At 42.1% G+C, this 15,587-nt stretch overlaps 2 long non-coding RNA genes across 9 annotated transcripts in view; one reads left to right on the top strand and one right to left on the bottom strand.

Annotated features, from left to right (window-relative positions):
- LOC129649879 (uncharacterized) overlaps positions 1-11,496 on the bottom strand; it is a 430,734-nt gene extending 419,238 nt beyond the window's left edge. For 5 of the 7 annotated variants that reach the window (XR_008713363.1, XR_008713359.1, XR_008713361.1 and 2 more), the window contains exon 1: positions 10,122-11,157. This is a non-coding gene — a long non-coding RNA (uncharacterized LOC129649879). Of the gene's footprint in view, positions 1-7,944; positions 8,088-10,121; positions 11,158-11,325 lie in introns of those variants that run through there. The other 2 variants (XR_008713362.1, XR_008713364.1) reach the window with 2 other exon arrangements.
- On the top strand, positions 10,592-13,854 carry LOC129649882 (uncharacterized). 2 transcript variants are annotated; one of them, XR_008713368.1, is made up of 2 exons: positions 10,592-10,726; positions 11,823-13,854. It is a non-coding gene; the product is annotated as an uncharacterized LOC129649882 (long non-coding RNA). The 2 variants fall into 2 exon arrangements; XR_008713369.1 differs by lacking the exon at positions 10,592-10,726 and adding an exon at positions 11,490-11,551.
- The last annotated feature ends 1,733 nt before the right edge of the window (positions 13,855-15,587 follow it).

The raw sequence follows: 15,587 nt of genomic DNA, 5'->3' as shown, positions 1-15,587 counted from the left end.
AGCCAACATTGTATTTCAGAGATGAACCCTTCTCATAATCTGGTGTAAAGTTTCGTTAATACTATTTATATTTATGTTCATGAAGGATATTGGTCTGTAGCTTTCTTTTCTATAATGTCTTTTCATGATATTGGTATCAGTGTGATGCTGGTCTCTTAGAATCTAAGTTGGAAAGTGTTCCTCCATCTGTAATTTTCTGGGAAAGATTGTGTAGAATCGGCATTACTCCTTCCTTAAATGTTCAGAAGATTTTATTAGTGATCTGTTGCTGAGGTTTACTTTGTTAAGAGACTATGAAGTATTATTTTGTTTTGAATTACATATATTCTTTAACAGCCATATTGAGATACAACTTATATACCATTGAAGGTACTCATTTTATGTGAATGACTCAATAATTTTTAGTAAATTTACAGATTTATGCAACCATCATGACAATCCAGTTATGAAACAGCTGCATGACCCAAAAGATCCATTCTGCGGTGTTTCCTGGTTGCTCCTAGGACTTCTCTGGTGGCTCAGATGGTAGAGTCTACCTGCAGTCAATAAGATCCTGGGTCAGTAAGATCCCCTGGAGAAGGGAATGACAACTCACTCCAATATTCGTGCTTGGAGAATTCCATGGACAGAGTTACCCCATGGCTACAGTCCATGGGGTCACAAAGAGTCAGACACGACTGAGCAGCTAACATTTTCACTTTCACCATCTCCACTTCCAGTGTCAGGAAAATACCAATCCACTTTTGAATTCAGTAGATTTGCTTTTCTAGATATTTTATATAGACAGAAGCATCAATGTAGTCTTTTGTGTCTGGCTTGTTTCATTCAACATAATGTATTTGAAGTTTATCTCTTCTGTTACATGCATTGGTATTCCATCCCTTTTTATTGCTGAATATTATTCTGTGGCATGGCTACAGTTCATTTTGTCTATTTACCCAGTGACTTGGTACACAAAGACTTTAACTATAAAAACAATTTTTTTAAAGTTTTGAAGCCATTCAGGTTATACAATTCTTATTGTTATGTATATAATATATTGTTACAAATTCATGACAGCATTTTTGAGGATAAATTCTTAGAAGAGGACCTTCAAAGCCAACTATTATGAACATTTTTAATATAACAGGTATTTAAATTTCACCCCCCTTTCATCCTGCTTGCTTGTTCAGTTGTGTCTGACTCTGCAATCCCATGGACCGCATCCCACCAGGATCCTCTGTACAGGGGATCTCCAGGCAAGAGTTCTGGAGTGGGCTGCCATTTCCTTCTCCAGGGGATCTTTCCAACCCAGGAATCAAACCTGCACCTCCTGCATTGGCAGGCGGATTCCTTACCACTGAGCCACCTGGGGTAAACCAGTTTATAATATCTCCAATTACCTATACGAAGCTCTATTTCCCAACTTCATTAACAACAAAAGGAATCTATCAGTGCTTCATCTTTTGTCCCAACTCATTAGCAAGACTATCTCACTCTTGTATTAATTTGCATTACTTCGATTCTTAGTGACATTATACATCTATCGTACATTTATATTCTGCTGCTGCTAAGTCGCTTCAGTTGTGTCCGACTCTGTGTGACCCCATAGATGGCAGCCCACCAGGCTCCCCCGTCCCTAGGATTCTCCAGGCAAGAACACTGGAATGGGTTGTCATTTCCTTCTCCAATGCATGAAAGTGAAGTCACTCAGTCCTTTCCGACTCTTAGCGACCCCATGGACTGCTGCCTACCAGGCTCCTCCGTCCATGGGATTTTCCAGGCAAGAGTACTGGAGTGGGGTGCCATTGCCTTCTCCTCATTTATATTCTACTTAGACCAATTTATTCCCCTTTTATGAATTCTTCCCAGGCCATTCTCACTTCACCCTATTTTGAAGTGCCTGGTAACACAACTCTAGCATTGTTATTGTGCAAAGTCTTGCAAACAACAGATATTTAAAAAAAATTTCTGAATAAGTTGATAAATTATTCTTTTCTTATTGTTAGATTGCCACCCACTTTTGCCTTCTCTGTTTAACAAGATCACAAGATTCTTCAGAACAAAGACCTATTCACATACAGTATCATATCCTATTATAGTAAAAATCACTTTAACATCAGTAAATATGAGTGTTAATTCATATGCATTTACATAATTAAGACCAAAGCTAGGGTTTTAGTATTTACCTGCAAATAAAATTGAAGGCAAATCTTATAGAGAAACTATCTGCAATCCATCATCATATGCTCAACCAATGGGTGACAGTCAAAGACATATCTTCGCATGGTCTAAAGACTGCTTTATAGACTGATAGTATAGAATATCTATGATATAGAGTATATATATTGTGTAGTGTGTATATATATATATATAAAGTATAATGTATAAAGCATATAGTATATAAGGTATATAGATATATATACAAAACATATAATCTATTTAATGTATTATCATATATACAAATATTTATTATTATAGAAAAGTGGAGTAAAAACAATAGCTAAGAAGATAAAGGTTACTTCCCTTTGACAAATGAAGCCCCACATTTCAAAAATCAACATGTATCACAAGGCACTGTTTTTGTGTCCCCTGGTACACCAGGAGCAATACAGTTTTTATGCTAATTATTTCCCTTCATGCTGGCTACTAGATAGATATCTTGCAGCTAACCATGGTTACATTATTATAGAATGGGATTGTATGAAGACACAAAATCCTCTTATGCAGTCCAATTTAGAATCCATTTCAAAAACTCTCTAGTGCTACACCTAGAAATTGAAATGTGCTAGGAATCTTAGATTTTTCCATTTATTTCTGTTACACTAAAATTTGGTTATGACTTTTGTAAAGACAACAATTCTCTCTTTAGAGACAATCTGATATTATATTATATTATACCTGCAAAAGATAATTTGTTTCCAAGTCCAAGTTCCCAGGTTTGCATTTAGACTTACTAATATTATTAGAGAAATACATTCATAGTTTATATTGACAATGACACTAAAATTCAAAGGAAGGAAATGGTATTTGACTTATCTTTGTGACCCGGAAAGATGGGCTGTTCTTACATTAACTGCTGAACACATTTACAAAAGCCACAAAATTTATTCATATTTTATCCTAGCAGGTCTCATATTTTATCAAAAGGGCACATAATTATTTCTGTGGGCTTTTAAAGTTTTATTCAAGTCCATGAGTCATTTAATATCTACAATCTACTTCCTTACTAATTCAACTGGTGAAAATAACCTATAAACAATACAATTAGCATTTAAATCACTAAAATAAAATAGGACTAATGGACTATCAGCATTTCTGGGTAAATTCATTGTAAAATCTAAGGTATTATAGTAGTTTTGGGTCCCACTGCACAAACCAAACCACCGATTTAACATTTCAAAAGCTAAATATTTTTAAAGTGTTCATAGAATTTGGGTAATTGACCTCACAGTTGAGTTCAGAGAAACTGGGTAACTGACCTAGTAAAAACAAAGACAATTGCTACTATGTAAATTAAACACAAGAAAAAGAAAAATTCAGAAATAGAGACCGCTAAAAACAAAACAAAAATACAGGGACTCCATTTAAACTTTACTATTCAAAAATACCTGACTTTTCTTTCTTTTATCCTATTCTTAAACAGGAAGCATCACAGTGTTTGTACCATATTTTTAATTTTTGGCTGCACCCCGCTATGTGTGAGATCTGAGTTCCCAGACCTGGGATTGAACCCACAACTCCTGCATTAAGAGGGGGAGTCAACCACGGGAACACTAGGGAAGTTACCAGTTTGTGCCATATTAATGGTAACTTTGAGAAAATCATCTGAAATATGTATACATAAAATTAATTTTTACTTTCAAAACACTAGCTAATAGGTCCTCCAGAAAAAAAAAATCTTCTCATCAAAGACATATAAAAATTTATGCTTCATTATGAAAGTTGCAAGGGCTTCCCTGGTGACTCAGTGATAAAGAATCCACCTGCAATGCAGGAAACACAGGTAGACAGGGGTTCAAATCCTGGGTCAGGAAGAGTCCCTGGAGGAGGAAATGGCAACCCACTCCAGTATTCTTTGCCTGGAAAATCCCGTGGACAGAGGAGCCTGGAGGGCTACAGTCCTGCCAGGACTGTAGGGGTCACAGAGACAGACCCCAGTGAGCACAGGACACAGCACACATGGAAGTTTTCCAGGTATTCTTCAAATGCATCATTTCATTTACCTCCATATCAAGTGTTACAATGCCTGACATTTACTTAGCACCTGCAATTTTTTTTTGTTTGTTTCTTTTTCCAAAGCTTAAACCTAGGTGTAGTCAGGTTTTAAACCCAAGGATAGAGTAGGTAGATATTAAATTTCCCCACTTTACTGAATTCAACACTGAGCCTTAGATAAATAAGAGAGCTTTTCAAAAGTGACACATTAGTCATAAGAGACAGAAGTAGAATTCAAGTCTTCTGATTCCAAGTCCTGTACTTCTACTTAATGACGATGCTTCCTGCTGGCACTCAAGTTAGTTTCTCTTGGGAGATTGTCAGACAGTAGATTTTTCTCTCTGAGGACATTTCAAATCCATTTAGCAATTGTATTTGCTGCTGCTACTGCTAAGTCACTTCAGTTGTGTCCGACTCTGTGCAACCCCATAGACGGCAGCCCACCAGGCTCCCCCGTCCCTAGAATTCTCCAGGCAAGAACACTGGAGTGGGTTGCCATTTCTTTCTTCAATGCATGAAAGTGAAAAGTTAAAGTGAAATCGCTCAGTCGTGTCCAACTCTTAGTGACCCCATGGACTGCAGCCTACCAGGCTCCTCCATCCATGGGATTTTCCAGGCAAGAGTACTGGAGTGGGGTGCCATTGTCTTCTCCGGTATTCGCTGAGTGACACTTAAATAAAAATAGTTACATTTACTAAAGACTTAGATGGAGTTAAGGCCTTCCTAAAATGAATTACTATTTTTTTTATGTATAGTTGATTTACAATGTATTAATTTCTCCTGTACAGCAAAGTGACTCAGTTATATTGGACATGGAACAACAGATTAGTTCCAAATGGGAAAAGGAGTACGTCAAGGCTCTATATTGTCACCCTGCTTATTAAATTATAGGCAGAGTACATCATGTGAAACGCTGGGCTGGAGGAAGCACAAGCTGGAATAAAGATTGCCAGGAGAAATATCAATAACCACAGACATGCAGATGACTACACATTTATGGCAGAAAGTGAAGAAGAACTAAAGAGCCTCTTGATGAAAGTAAAAGAGGAGAGTGAAAGAGTTGGCTTAAAGCTCAACATTCAGAAAACTAAGATCATGGCATCAGGTCCCATTACTCCATGGAAAATAGGTGGGGAAACAGTGGCTGACTTTATTTTTATGGGCTTCAAAATCACTGCAGATGGTGATTGCAGCCATGAAATTAAAAGACACTTACTCCTTGGAAGAAAAGTTATGACCAACCTAGGCAACATATTAAAAAGCAGAGACATTACTTTGCCAACAAAGGTCCGTCTAGTCAAGGCTATGGTTTTTCCAGTGGTCATGTATGGATGTGAGAGTTGTACTATAAAGAAAGCTGAGGGCAGAAGAACAGATGCTTTTGAACTGTGGTGTTGGAGAAGACTCTTGAGAGTCCCTTGGACTGCAAGGAGATCCAACCAGTCCATCCTAAAGGAGATCAGTCCTTGGTGTTCATTGGAAGGACTAATGTTGAAGTGGAAGCTCCAGTACTCTGGCCACCTGATGCAAAGAGCTGACTCATTTGAAAAGACCCTGATGCTGGGAAAGATTGAGGGCAGGAGGAGAAGGGGACGACAGAGGATTAAATGGTTGGATGGCATCACCGACTCAATGGACACGGGTTTGGGTAGACTCTGGCAGTTGGTGATTGACAGGGAGGCCTGGCATACTGCGGTTCATGGGGTCACAAAGAGTGGGGCACAACTGAGCAATGGAACTGAACTGAATAATATATATGCATATAAATGTATATTCATAATATTCATAAATATATTTAAACATAAATATATTGGTGAATATTAAAATATATATATTATTTTTTATATTCTTTACCATTATGATTTATGACAGGATACTGAATATAGACCCTTGTGCTATAGGACTTTACTGTTTGGATTACTAATTTCTGAGCAGGTTTACAAGTGTGGCTCAACTATTTGCTTACTGAGAATATTTCAGTCTTGATTACACTGGGCAATAAGCACATGGAAATAAGGCACTCAAAGCAAAAATGCACCATATTTCAAGACAGTACATCCATCCCAAGTAACTACTCTCCAAGCTTGTACATTTCCCAGAAACAGAATCAGTGGAGTTGCAACCAGACCCAAGAGACAAACAGACATAAGAGATAATAATCAACTGATGATCTGTACTCCCAAAAGAATCAACCCCACAGTTCATGGTTTTCTTCCATGAAAAAATTTAAATAATGGAACAATCAGTATTTTAAAACTACCTCCGACTTACACAAAAAGTATGAACCAATAACTGTAAAATAACTATAAATCGGTATGGATTTTTTTCAGAAGCAAATATTTTAACCAAAGGAGAGAGAAAATGAAATAATGAAAGCAAGTAAGGAAGGAGGGAGAGGGAGGGAAAAAGGAAGGCAGAGGGAGGGAAGGAGGGAGGGAATACTAGCAAAAAATGTTTTTATTTTCTTTAAACAAAAAGGTTACTAAAAGAAGAAATTGGAGGTACATGCAGATCAATAAACCTTTTGTCTACTATGTAACCTGTCCCTCTTATTCTTTCATTTCCTTATCACACATATTCTAAGCTCCATTGATTTTCTTTCAGGAAATGTGATCTTTTATCATTAAATAGTCTTAACTAAACAGCCCCCAAGCCATAAAAGAAAGGGGCCTGGTGATGTTATTCTCTCATCAAAATTATAAATGGAGTACCAAAAGTTGAGGGCTATGACAAATGGGGAAATATTTATGAAAATTACGAAAATCCCAAAAACATTTTTTTTTCAATCTAGGCTCCTGCCTTATAAAAAATGCAACTAAACTGGAGAATTATAAACTGACAAACCTTTTGCATACAGTGACCTCCTATCCTTGTACGACAGGAAAACATTTCCACCTAGAGTCCTTTCAGAGAATATCTGGAGACCAAATGAAATCAACCATAATGACAACCAGAGCCAGATAATAATCAGTTTTTAATTGAAGCATCAAGCCAATTAATTTGTGACAACAGCCTATCACTTCTTATTCTTGACATGAAGTTTCAGAGGACTCAAACAATTCTGAGGTCCACAGCATTCCAGGAACACGTCAATGTTCTAACTCTTTTAAAATCACATTTATGAGACAGAGAAAAATCTTTAGAGATGGAGTTCTATAACTGAATTTGAGGTTACAAACCAGCCTCACTACTTTGATTCAATTCATTGTCAAGAAATACAGTGTCTCTTGAGCACCATATACACAGATTCCTAATGCTACCAGGTCTTCCTCTGGTTTCAGCTTCTTTCATAAAGAAAACTGAGCCCTTATTATGTATTTGTCTTCATTAACTCAATTCAACAAATACATAACCTGTGTCTAAACATGCAGATAACTGCATTTAGATGAGTAACTACTATTCTGTCACATAATAAAATTTCTAACAGAGTATTATCTTAAGAACATAAACCATCGTTTTTCGAGATTTCAGCAAGACATTCATTCTTGCCTTCGACACAGAGCTCCATCCATGTAATACATGAATGACAAAGTTTAAATAAATCTTCCCTGAGATCATGCTACGTGTTATTCTGGAATGAAAAACATGAATACATTGGTCTGTTCCACTTCAATTACACTTATTATATAATATTAACTTACATAGTTACCTTAATAAAAAATAATAGATGCCTTACACTTAAGTGGTAACCGAACTACTTCAGTTATCATCAATAGGCAACCCATCCCATTCCAATTCTTAAAATACCTGACTGTATCTCACGAAAACACTTCCAGCAGAAAGGGCTTCATTTTTCCTGCTTCACACGTTCACTATATGGTAAGTAATCCACACTCCTGGGTGATGGGATGATAGTACACTGAAGAATATTCTCCTCCTTTCAACCACTGCTTCTCATTTTTGAAAAAAAAAAAATAAATGTTCACTCTTCCAGTATGTGGCCCAGTATTTATAAATGCTGGACCTCTGCTTTTATTTAGTATTCCCAGAATATTCCACACCCTCCCTTTTTTTTTTTTTTTTTTTGTCTTCCTTGAGGATTATTCTGCAAGAGGGTTAATATCACAAGTCGGGTTTGTTAAAAGCCACCTTTAAAGGACTCTGAAATTGCACTGCTGAGTGTAAAATGACCACGTATGGTATGCACGAATACAAAACAGCACACTGAAAAATACATACGTTGCCAGCCGCCTGACAGACATGGTGTAATCACGCCAAGCGCACACAATCACACTACTCACTTTTTTTTTTTTTTTAAGCTTAAGCACAATCATCACACATATTCAGCACCCACCGTGCCCAAGGCAGTAGCTAGTAGAAGCGATTTCTGTTAGTGGCTTAAGCAAGGATTTTGTCAAAGACAGTGTGAAATGTGAAATGAATCAGACTTCATTAAATCATCTGAACTTCAAGGCCATTTCCCAGCACCGCCCCCACCCCCAACCCACCTCAGGCACACAAGCTTAACTTCACCCTTCTTCCGCTCCTGATGTTCTCGCCCTGACTTCCTCACCTTTATCTCTCTCTCTCTCTCTCTCTCTCTCTCTCTCTCTCGTCTATCAGCAGCTTTGCTCCGTTCTCAGAGCCAATCTCTTAGGAAAAGAAAATCAGTTAAATGCTAGATGGTGAGACTTCATCATCAGGTGCAAAGAAAAGGGGAGGAAAAGAAGAGGGTGTGGTACTCCCTTTTCCACCACACCCCACCCCTCGAGGCGCGCACTCCCGTCCACTGCGGCTCAGGGGAGCACCGCGGGTCCCCTTGCTCACCCTGGAGCAGCTTGATCCACAGACCAGCCACCTGGCCATCTCGTCAGGAAACTTCCCTTAAAGCAGCCAAACATTTAGGGGAGGCCGGAAAAATTAAGAATTAGTTCTAAAATACCTCCCACGGGGCTCCACGGAGGAAGACTCAAAGGCACCTTTAGATACAGACCGCACAGACCCGCATCCTCCACTCGCTCCCATCTTGGGTATCCGGCTGAGAATTGAAAGAGAACCCAGGAGGCGCGAAAGGAGAGTGGAGAAGGACTTACCTCCCGGGACTGCCCTTAGGGCGCGGAGCCAGGATCGCCTCCCTCCCCGAAGTGGCTCCGGCTCGGGCACAGCCTTCCGGAGCACAGCCCAGATTCGGACCCGCGTCCCCGCAGCTCTGCGCGCAGCCGGGAGTCGCTCCGGGACTCCGGCTCCCGTCCCACCGCCCCGGCCCGGCTCGCCTCGCCTCCCCCTGCAGCGCCCGCTCCGCCACCCCGCGGGCACGCTCGCTCCCCGCGTTCGCCCCTCCGCCTCCCGGCGCCCCCACACCCACCCGCGCCGCGGCGCCCGCTGGGAGCCTCTAGCGGAGGCGAAGGGAACCGCAGCAGCCCCGCAGCGCCCGGGCTCCGACGCCGGCTGCCGAGAAGCCAGCCAGGCGGCAGCGGGAGCTTCGCGCGCCCCCGGCCTCAATCCGCTCGCCGGATGCTGCCGCCGCACGCACCTGCCCACCTGCGCCGGGCTCACCTGCCACCGAACGTCCTAGCGGCGTTCTCCAGTGCCCACGGCGCGCTATGGCAACGAGCGGGTGGGTCAGCGTTACCAATGGGCCGGGGGTGGGGAGAGGGGGAACTCTCCGGAAACACACACACATCCACGCTGTAAATCAGCCTGGACAGACAACCTTGCGCTATGCCTATTTCCAGTGGATTCCACAGAGTGTAAGGTCAGGACAGGCTGCCTTCGCCTGGTTGCCTCCCACCTGGGCGCCAGCGGCACCGGCGGCAACTCCCTGACTTTCCGGCCCCGAGCCATTAGTTCGGCTAGTGCAACCGCGTGGCGACGTCGGCAGAGACGAGCGCAACTTGGCCTGACCCTCCCCATCCCAGTCCCAACGTGCATTTTAAGTTTTTCTTCTTCCTAGCAATTCAGACAGCGGTTTTGCAGCCTCTTACCTTGCTTGAGACGCGGTTAATTCTCTATCATTAAAATCCAAAGCCAAGGATACGACGCACACAAGTCCAGAGGGTTTTCCTTGACTCCTCCGCCTCGGCTGAGCCGGTTTCCCCTTCTAGAGGGATCAGGAGTAGGGGTGGCGGTTTAAAAGCCCTCGCGCGACAGGCACCGCCAAATCTTCCCGCTTGTGGAGACGGAGAGGGGGACAACCTTCCCAACCTCCGGAAGCCTCCCAGCCTCTCCTCGGTCAACTTGGCTTTCTATTTAATTTTCTTCTTTAACCCGACAGGCCCATCAGTCAGTTCCCCGCATCAAGGCAGGAATGAAACAGATATTCACAGGTGTGACCCCTCCTCTCTCTTTCTCAGGGTGACACCACCCCCTCCATCGCCACCTTTCTCCCCTTAAATTAGAAAAGCGAATCTCTGCTCGGATTAGGTGGGGATTCGGTGGAGGGTGCTGTAAGAAGAGCCACTCCAAGGCACAGCTTCAGAAACCCATTTCTGCAGGCAGCCCTCCGCAAAGGTGTCAGCTCTGAAGAAACTTTCAGGGGAGGCGGCGGCGGCCGTGCTGGGCTGGGCGGGCGGCAGGCAGCGAGTACCAGGTGAGGAGGCGGCGAGCAGGAGGGACACCAGGCAGGCGGCCGGCGGCTGGGTCCAGGCGCCCGGGCTTGGCGCGGAGGATGCGCGCACACACAGGCGCACACACACACGGGCACACACGCACAGACACTCGCGCGCGCGCACAGCCACAGACGCACGCCCGGCCCCGAGCCCGCGGCCCCAGGCCACCAGGGAGAGAGAAGTCGAGAGATGCAAAATGGGGCAGGTGTTCCAAGGATCCAAATGATGTGAAGAGTCAATCACTGTCCACTATTTAAGAGATTACTGCAGGCAGGCAGTTCCTCCCTGTAAACCCTCAAATCCTTGCGGCCACCTCCCAGGCTCCTGCCCTCTCTGGCATCTTGGCTGCCTGGTTCTTTTCATGAGGCGAGTTACTGTCTCAGTACCCTGTTCTAGGTGGCCGGACTAAAGATTAACCACGTCCGTATCTCCACCCTCCAGGGCCATCTAAGACCCTTCAAATGTGGGGCAAAGTGGCAGCTGCTGCTTGCAAGGAAGCCAAGAGGCTCCCCGAGGTCCTTCGAATAGAGGAGCCGAGACATCGTTTCCTGGACATAATCGTTTCTCATCTCCCCCTTACCTGTCCACTCCCTCACGTAGCATTTCCCCTATGAACTCCTGAAGCTCGCATAGATCTTTTTGGAAGGAGCTTCGTAGGGATTTGTGAGGCCTAGCTTTTGAAACTAGGCTAATTTAGGTTCTACGCTTATATTGTAAACTGGACGGTAGCAGGTGAAAGGCTCAACTGGAGAAAGGGGAGGGATTAGGAGTCTGGAGACCCAGCCCCTTTAGCAGCCATTTCCAAGGTTTGGTAACAGGAGTTGCTCTCCAGGTCTCCGGCTAGCCCCTGTCCCACCATCTTTTTCTTCCCAAAACAGCCTGGAGGGATCCTTGGTTGCACGCAACCCGGGAACCCCACGCTGGAGAGACATCGCTGTCAGAAGCGCCCCTGGTTGTCTCTTTCACAGTTCCACAGAAAGGAGCCTCCCCGCGCGAGTTTGTCTTACCCGGACTGAGCTGTTGGAATTGCTCACCGAAAGTAAACTTTTCCTTTTTTTTTTTTTTTTTTAAACCCAGGTTCGCCTTCGTGCACTCTAAGGTCGCCACACCTGCAGAGCATCACTCTGCCTTCCCAAGTACTGACCAGGCTGAACATCGCTGCAGGTGTTTTCACTCCTGGGATTCGCGAATCTCTGCACCTTAGGACCTGCTGGTGGAAAACGCGAAGTTGCGCCGGGTGGGGAAAGCGTGAGCTTCCTTTGCTCCCGCGTTGGAAGCGACGCTCCGCCAAGGTCTCCATCCAAGTAGCTCTTGGAACCAGGGGGTCTTGACTGGCTCTGAGAGTCCGCTTCAAGTTTAAAGGCGATAGAATTTGCCTGGAAGACAGTACTTAAACGCTGAACTTGGATTTGCCAAGGCTCGAAAGTGGAACAAAAGGATGATTCGGTGCAAAGATGAAACTTGTGTAGATAGGAGCTCTAGCAGTGCTACTCACAGCTCAGAAATCGATACAGAGCTTTCAAAGATGAGCATCGCCGCGCCCGGTATCTGCGGACCAATAGCTTCTGGGCGCCCATCTGTATTTCTGGGATGAACCGGCTTTGAATTCGGTTTGAGTCCACGCTGTAGTAAGCCAAGAGGAACGGTCGATTTTAGGGAGTAATGGATGGATGAAGGCTGCCGGTTGGAGCCAGAGGACCGCGACACCGTCCTGCTAAATAGCACTTGTGCGCAGAGATACTCAAGAGTCCCGCGCCTAGGGAGTCAGAGTGCACGGGTTTGACGCCCTGGCTTACCTTCTTCTGATGCAGTTAAAGCAGAGTTTGAAGCTAAGCGGAGCCTGCTTGGAGGAGATCTGAATAATGAATTTGGTGGTGAGATGCTAAAGGATAAAGAGGCATTTCATTTCTGTGTTACTAGTTTGCAGTTAAACCCACTTCGTTGGTTGGATGTGTCTTGGAGACTGACTTTGTACAGTTTCAGGTAGAGAATGTTCCCATTCTTCTGGTATAAATCTATACATTCTCTGCTTGCCACAAAGTTAAATGCTTCTTCGAGTTGTGATTCTTATTCCTAATTAATAAAGTGGCAATAAGAATTATAATGAACTATTTCCAACCAAAGTTCTCATCTAACGTAATTTCTGATGGCATAAGCCTCTAGATTAATAACAAAATATTGTGGCAGACTATTAGGCAAGGACTATAGAACTGTAATCAAGAGACTCACTGAGGGAAAGAAAATTCAGAAATCAGAGCTGACTCCTGTCCAAAAAGATTTGGGCTTGAAATTCCTTTTCTGGTTACTGTGGACCCACAAGCAGTTCTCTGCTACTAATGGCTCTCTTTAAAATAAGCCTAGGTCATTTATACATTAAAACCTGGAAGGTGTCTTGCAGGTCTGCGGAAATGTTGTGTAAAGTCTTGTGCCAGCCACAGAGGATTCTTTTTCATTTATCTTGAATATTTTACTTACAAGGCATGTAGGTTAACAGTGGTAATCAGTGGTATAATATTCTTGACATTTTATCCCTTCAACAAAGTTAAAAAAAAAAAAAAAGCCTATGGATTTATGGACCCTCTTCAAAAAGCATTCACTTCTCACTCCTCTTGGGGACAAAATGCAGTTTCTTCAATGATTTTTGATTGTTGCAAAACAAAACTTAGATTTGTTATTTATTGTACAGTGTTTTCCCTCCCACTTCACGCTTTGCTTCTTTAGGGAAAACAAGAGGGGTAAATCTCAAGGTCCAAGGATTCATTCCATTCCTATATCCTCCTATCTGTTTGCATTATCTAGAAGGAATTATTGAGATTCAAAAGTACTGTCAGATCCAAAAGACTTCTAAATTCACCCGTCTCTGTGTTAAAATTACAACTGCATTGTTTTAATGTTGTTTATTTCTCTAAATTCTTTGACAGGTGAAAATTGAAGTTGATAAGTATGCTATCTCTTCCAGTGCAGACTTTCTTGAATCTTTTATCTTTTCAAGATGATTGCTGTATAAAATGTATTTTCTAGAACATTTTTTTTTTCTTCCCTGGAGATAGATAGCATTTTGTCTAGTGGTCTATTGTGTTACTGATTAAAGTTATTCTTTGCTTACTGGTATTGCCTCTCCCACTGCACTATGAGCTCTGAGAACAAGGATGGTACCATCTACATTACTGTTCATTGACATATGGTACAGAATCTCTTCCAGAATAGATGTGTATAATAATGATGGTGGTGATAAGGAGAGTTACCATTCATTAACTACTGCATGCTATGATTAATTCACTTTTTTTTCAATAGCTTATCTCCATAACCCGCTGATGTAAATTCTACATACTGAAAGTATAGGGAAATTGATGCTTATGCAGATTTAACTGAGATCACAAAGCTGTTTTGTCACAGATGAGTTGGGATTAGAATATACATCTGTCCAACTCTGAAGCCTACACTATTAACCACTCCTCTTTATTCAAATAGGCACCACATTTTCAATAATGAAAGGTTAAGGAAATTATATATATTTAATGCCAAATAAGAGTGTGTCAAATTTAGCATAAATTCTTTAGCATGTATGTAATCTAATCAACACTGATTGATTGAAAATGCCAAATACTGAGTTGTAAGTTTCCTTGAAGGGAGAGGGGTTAGTCTACTATAAATTTATGGTTATAGAAAATTTTTCATTTTTTTCCATGTTGACATCCTTATGATAAAAAAAAAAACTAAGTGAAGGCTATTATATAGCTTCATTTATGTAAGATGAGTAAGTTCACCTAAAATTGTGTTCAGAGGATAGATCTCATGTTCATTGTTATTACACAAATTCAAAATCTTAAAAAGAGCCTAGGAACACAGAGAACGTTGAACACAGAGTGGCCTTGGAACATGCTACAGAGATGTAGCTGTCATTTCCAGAGGCTCATATTACAAAGCATTTTTAAAAATATCCATGCCACAGGAGACTAGATGCTATGGGATAGAATGAGAAAGTTCTCTTTATACTGATATGCAAAGATCTCCACTATGTTTTTAGGTGAAAATAGCAAAGTGCAATGAGAAAACCCCAGAAATTAATAAAAGTAGTTAGAAATGAGCAGATGGTGTCAAGGAACGAATTGAGACTTCACATATTCTTTTGACTGTTGGAACCATGGGGAATTTTTACCTATCAAAAGAGAAAAAAATAGTGCTCTGAGGGATTGCATGAGAAGAAAATAACAGATGCTTTCCCTTCATTATTAAAAAATATATATAGTTTAAAAAAAGATGAGAAAAAAGTGTTCAAAAATCTGGCCTGTGGTATATTTATTCATTCATTCTCAGGGAGAGACCTTGGGGGAAAGAAACAAAGGGAAGTGTCTTAGTCAGCCCAGATTGCTATAATAAAATACCACAGACTGAGTGGCTTAAACAGCAGAAATTTATTTCTCATGGTTCTGAAGTCTGGGAAGTGTGTGATCAATGTGCCTGCTGATTCAGTTCCTGCTGAAAGCTCTCTTTCTAACTCTTAGACAGCCACCTTCTCTTTGTGTTCTCCTGTGGGTATTCCTCTGTGAGTAGTGAAGAAAGGTGTATGTGGGCTGGGCGGGGGCTAGGGGGCTGTGAGATATTCTCCTTCTTAAAGGTCAATAATCCCACCAAGAAATTCCCACCTTTACAACTGATCTAACCCTAATTACCTCTTGAGTGCCCCATTTCCAAATACCATCACACTGAGAGTTGGGGATTCAACAATATGAATTTTGGGGCTGAAAGTGAAAGTCACTCAGTTGTGGCCTGTCCAACTCTTTGTGACCCCATTATAGAGTCCATGGAATTCTCCAGGCCAGAATACTGGAGTGGGTAGCC

This window comes from Bubalus kerabau, chromosome 4 (genome assembly GCF_029407905.1).
Source record: "Bubalus kerabau isolate K-KA32 ecotype Philippines breed swamp buffalo chromosome 4, PCC_UOA_SB_1v2, whole genome shotgun sequence".
Taxonomy (NCBI): domain Eukaryota; kingdom Metazoa; phylum Chordata; class Mammalia; order Artiodactyla; family Bovidae; genus Bubalus; species Bubalus kerabau.
This window is presented reverse-complemented; position numbering and strand designations above follow the sequence as displayed.